General features: G+C 33.9%; 1 pseudogene across 1 annotated transcript; it reads left to right on the top strand.

Moving 5' to 3' along the window:
* The first annotated feature begins 1,169 nt into the window (after window positions 1-1,169).
* On the top strand, window positions 1,170-2,817 carry LOC143540767 (F-box/LRR-repeat protein At3g26922-like; annotated as a pseudogene). The gene is made up of 4 exons (XR_013136641.1): window positions 1,170-2,208; window positions 2,319-2,498; window positions 2,585-2,650; window positions 2,721-2,817. The product of XR_013136641.1 is annotated as an F-box/LRR-repeat protein At3g26922-like (transcript).
* Window positions 2,818-5,350: the final 2,533 nt, after the last annotated feature.

Here is a 5,350-nt window from a genome sequence, read left to right as displayed (position 1 = left end):
TGCTACCCTCCAACAAACCAACCAAAACCACGAATGGCTTGCCGCTTTGTTTGAATTGCAGCAAATGGGTTAAACGAAGAGCCCAGATTAATGGAAGAACAGCGAGTTCAAAAAATGCGTATTATGAATATTAGTTTTTTTTGTTATGTATATCTTTTTTAATTTAATATATTTTTATTTATTTATTTTAATAGGTTTTTATTTATTTAATTTAATAATAAGAAAATATAATGTGGCAAAGAGGGGCTAAGCCTACAACACCATTACATTCTTAAAACAAAAACTCATGTTTTGCTTCGTCTTATTTTATAACCCCTCAGTTGTAAAAACTTTAAGCAACACCCTTCAATTCGACACTATTTCTTTCGGGTAATTAAATTATAATCTTTGCTCGTTTTGATGTGAATAACATAATTCCTCTGTCAATTTCTAGGGTTCATGTGAATTTGAGGCTTTTCTGTTAATATAATAGAAACGTGTTTGATGTTAACTAAGTTTAAGCAAACGCCTTTGATGTTAATCAACATGATTTTCTGTTAGAAAGCCTCTGAGAGTGTACGTAATTGTTACTGTTGCAGCTGCTTTGTTGTAGAATCTGATTGTGTTAAATGTTTGTGCTAAATGAATAAACTGTGATTAAGTTAAAAAAATTTTTTGTTATAAATTATATTAAAAATAAAAGGATCCAATTACAGTAAAGGGGCAAGTAAGCGGGCAACAAGCTGCGCCGCCACCCCCCCCCCCTTTTGAATGGCAAAACCAATCCTACTGAAAACAAAATTATCGTTCTTCGGCGTCGATGAGTTACTGTGCACGATCCGCTGAACTCTTTTTAGAAAACGTAGCAGCATCGGGGGCAAGAGATCTAAATGTGACTGATGATAATTATGAACTCTTTTAAGTTAATGTGACTGATGATAATTATGAACTCTTTTAAGTTAATGAGACTGATGATAATTATGAAACCGATTAAGTAGGAATGACAGAACAGAACATATGTGCTTTGCTTTATTTGATCATAGATACGACCTTAGAAACTAGATTGCAATGCTTCTTTTGATTAAAGTCTCACTTTAGTTACAAGTGGATATTGAAAATGAATGAGTTTTATGTAAATAATCTCTCCACTCTTACAAGTGCTATAATAGTTATACGATTTTTAAACATTTTGCTACTGCTCAATTCAATATTTGTCGATAGCAAAAGTTTTTGATCTTGGATTTAAGTTGCATGGGCTGTGGCAAAGGACGCGCTGATTCTTTTGTAATACTAAATTTCAGGGTTAATGGATTCTAGAAGGAGCATGAACATAGGAGACGACAGACTGAGTGTCTTGCCAGACGATTTGATTCTTAAAATCCTCTCTTTCATTTCTTTAAAACAAGTTATTGGAACTAGTATTCTGTCAACCAGGTGGAGGCATGTGTGGACTTCAATTCCCCATCTCAATCTCTCGACTCAGGACATCTCTACCAACTTTGTTACCTATGTCCTGTCTCGTAGAAACAACCGAGCTCAGTTGTCTTCTATCAATCTTTATCTTCGTTTATCAATGTTGCTCAAAAGATTATGAACCAAGCATTCTCTCTCGGTGTCCAACAACTGAACCTTAGATGCTCTTTTGGGAAAATAACATGCGTGTTGGGCAAGCCTATTGAACCTCTTTTTCTTTCTCTTCCAAGTTCCCAGACTCTTAAACATCTCACTTTGAGAAGGTCATGTTGTTACAGTCACGTTACACTCACATCCACACGGGATCAGCTTTTATCTCTAACAACATTGCATCTTTAGTCTGTCACATTGTATGATGGCTTTTTCTCCATGTGCCCCAACTTGGAGAATCTGACTGTAATTCGCTGCAGCATGATAGGATCAAACGTTTTAAGGATCTGCCATCCTCGACTCTCTAACCTCACGCTTAACAGCGGAGACTGTGCAACACTTACTACCAATGTGGTTACACCTCAACTTAAAAGTCTAACTATTAGTGACTGTTGTGGAAACTATCTAATTTCAGCACCCGAGCTTGCTTCCTTGCTATGTAGAGGTATGTGCCCTTTTACGTTCTCAACAGATGGATTCCATTCTTTGGAAAAGGCACAACTCTCTTTAAGCGGTCTAAGTTTCTCACATGCTTCTAAGATTATTAGTCTGCTACAAACGCTTCACAATGTCAAACTTCTTTCACTCAACAGAGATATCATTCAGGTATTTGGTATTCAGGTGTCTTCAACTTATACTCATAAAACTTACTACGATACATACAATGATTCTGTTTTTCCCACATAGTTTGTTTTCATGAATAGAATTTTTTACAGCTTCTAAATGCATCAGTGGAACTAGTCTCACAACAACCGTCCCCATTTGCTCACTTAAAGAGTTTGAATATTCTTCCAAAAGTTGTGTGCGTTTGCAAGCACGAACTCACTAAACTTATTATGTCTACCAAAGTAAAAAACTTTTTGCTAAATAGTTCGCCAAAAGCCACCTTGACCGAGGTATGTATAATGATGTGATCATGAGTTATAATGCATGCATTGCTTCTCGTAAGATAAAACCAACCTTATGTCATATATATTTACAGCTGCAGGCGGAGCATTGTTGTGACATAAGAGCTACACGTGGGCCACTCGGCTCTTTTTAGCAAATTGTAAGCAATGTATTCCAACTAGAATCAACTGTTTATAATATTTTTTTTATTTTATTTTTTATTAATTCAGGTCTCTTTCTGGTGCTGGTCATCTTTCAACAAGTTTGGAACGTTTCTTGTTATGCTTAATTCCAAATTAAGTATATTATGCTTAGAACCAAATTAGGTTTATCTTTTTATGTTTAGAACTAAATGTTGATTATGTTTATTCTGTTATGTTCAAAACCAAATTTTAGTGTAGCTAGTCTTGGACAAATCATGGCATAACAATGCATGCACAAATCATATAGTTGTGTTAAAAAATCGATACGCACATTCGTCTTTTCAACGAGAGCAAAAGAAATGCAAGCCAGTTGTGGTCGCTTCCACAGGCTTATTGAAAAGGGCAAATATAAATAGACATTCCCTCAGTTAGAAACTCAAGACATAAATGCTCATTTAATCCATTCATGCGATAAAAACACAATCTAGCTTTATAGAATTGTGTCTGCATGATAATCATTTGCATTCCTTTAATTATGACACAGAGCATGAAAGAGGTAAGTTCAATTAACCAGAATCATGGGTGTATCTTTAAAAAAGAAAACAACGGAAAACATATTATATGGCAACTGTTCGTTTGATAAGATGATGTAAAACGTATATTTACCAATCAGATTAAAAAAACTATTTTTTTTAGTGTTTGATTGTCACACCCCAAACCACGGCCTAGGTGTATGACACATATGTTGGTACCACATTTATAAATAAATTAGAGCTATGATTTAATAGCGGAAGTCTTGAAAACATGTGGATTTAAATATAATATTTACATTCACAAGAGACGGGATTAAAAGTTCCCGTTTAATGTGTGAAAGATTACTTGTTTAAGTTTTACAAAACCACCATTAATATTATATCAAGTTTAACAACGAGATCCGAGCAATCGGATATCTTGAGCACTTCGTCGTTCCAAGCGCTAACCTTGATCACCTGCAAAATGTTAAGAAAATACATCAGCAACGAATGCTGGTGAACATGCTGACGCTAAAAATATACTCCTTTACTTAATTACCCCTCGAGACTACGCAGGTCTCGGCCCATCGTGGCTTAGGAATAACCAAGCTAAAACAACACAATTTATCAACTCAAGTCTCTACACTCGGATCCCCCCAGCAAACACCGCAGCGTTAGACTAGTTGAGTGCCTATACATATACACAAGGTCATACTCCCCGCATGCAGCGTAATTGTGACCGAGTGTGATGTGCCCATCACATATGTAAGGATCCAGAGAAACGTACACGATAGCCTGAGGCAAGTGTTTATACCTTTGTTTATAAATGTTTTAGATACACTTAGTCTCATGTAAAACTTTTCATTTAATATATTGGACTCGTATTCACCTTTTTCGATTTGGATAGGCTTCAAACTCCGCCCGAGGGTCTTTCCCGTTGCTATCTCGCACCTATAGTACGAGTATAACCTTTTGTTAGTCGGATATACAATCCGGCTTAAGACCTTTAGTCTTTTATAATCTTTACCTCGATTAACCTTTAGTGCAAAATCTCTTTTACTTTAAAACCTTTAGTTAAAAAGTAATATTATAAACCTTTAGTTTATTTTTATAAAAACCCTACGTTTCTTCTTCTCTAAGAAACGTATTCTTTTCTTCTCTTTATTATTTAAGAATAGTTATTGTTGGGTGTAGATTTTTTATCCTCAGGATGAGCTACGATTCAAGGATTCTGAGCTATCATGTCAACGCTAATATTCCGAGGATGATATTTGACTAATTCAATTGTCTTATATTATTTTTATTTGTTTTGCAGATAAGATCACGTGTTAAATATGCTTATATGAACGTGGGTTTACAACGGCTAGTGCTTGAACTTCGTCAACTTGAACGTGGGCAAGCAACGGATTATAGAAGAATTAGTCTAGGTTTCCGGATTATTCGGGATTTCAGTTGTAACTTTTTCTTATTTAAACGAGCTGATAGATACGTTTAGAACACACACTTTCACGACTTAGGTATTAGCAATTACTGTAACACTTAGCACTCGATATCAAATCAGCTCCACCAGTTGTAACCACCCTTTTACTATTAATAAAAGTGACGGTGATAGTTTTCACCGTCGGGGGCTTTTTTGTGCCGGAGATTATCATAATAAAGGGTTTTTCCCTCGTAATCAAATCGCTGTGTTCATTCGTTTTACCATCAAACACTCTACCTCACGTACTAATTTGATCAAAAGTTACTTTGTTAATTTTTGACCGAAACAGTTATTATTACTTAAATAATACTTTCATAACAAAGAATCACATATAATATAATTACATTAATATATATATATATATATATATATATATATATGATGAGTATCATTACAGAACTGTTAAATTATTTAAGAACTTGAAGAAACCATTGAAACCTAATGATTTTTATATTTTTTTTATGTTAATGTTATTAAGTGTAGTTTCGTCATTTTGTATATCTATATTTACAATTATATTTTAAAAATTAGTTTTTATACATAATTATGTTTTGTTTTACACCTATGTAAATTTGGGTAGTACATAAATTTTACACATATGTAAACTTGTAATTTATATATGTAATCAAATTTTTTTATATAAAATTTGATAAAACTACTCTTAAATAATATTAATATATAAAAAAAATTAAAAACAATGTTTGGTTGTTTAGGGTTCCTAAGAG

This window comes from Bidens hawaiensis, unplaced genomic scaffold, assembly GCF_021521415.1.
Source record: "Bidens hawaiensis isolate Kalapana, Puna unplaced genomic scaffold, B.hawaiensis_p1.1 tig00000820_1, whole genome shotgun sequence".
Lineage (NCBI taxonomy): Eukaryota > Viridiplantae > Streptophyta > Magnoliopsida > Asterales > Asteraceae > Bidens > Bidens hawaiensis.
The sequence above is the reverse complement of the archived record's forward strand: the minus strand, read 5'-3'. Positions and strand labels throughout refer to the sequence as shown.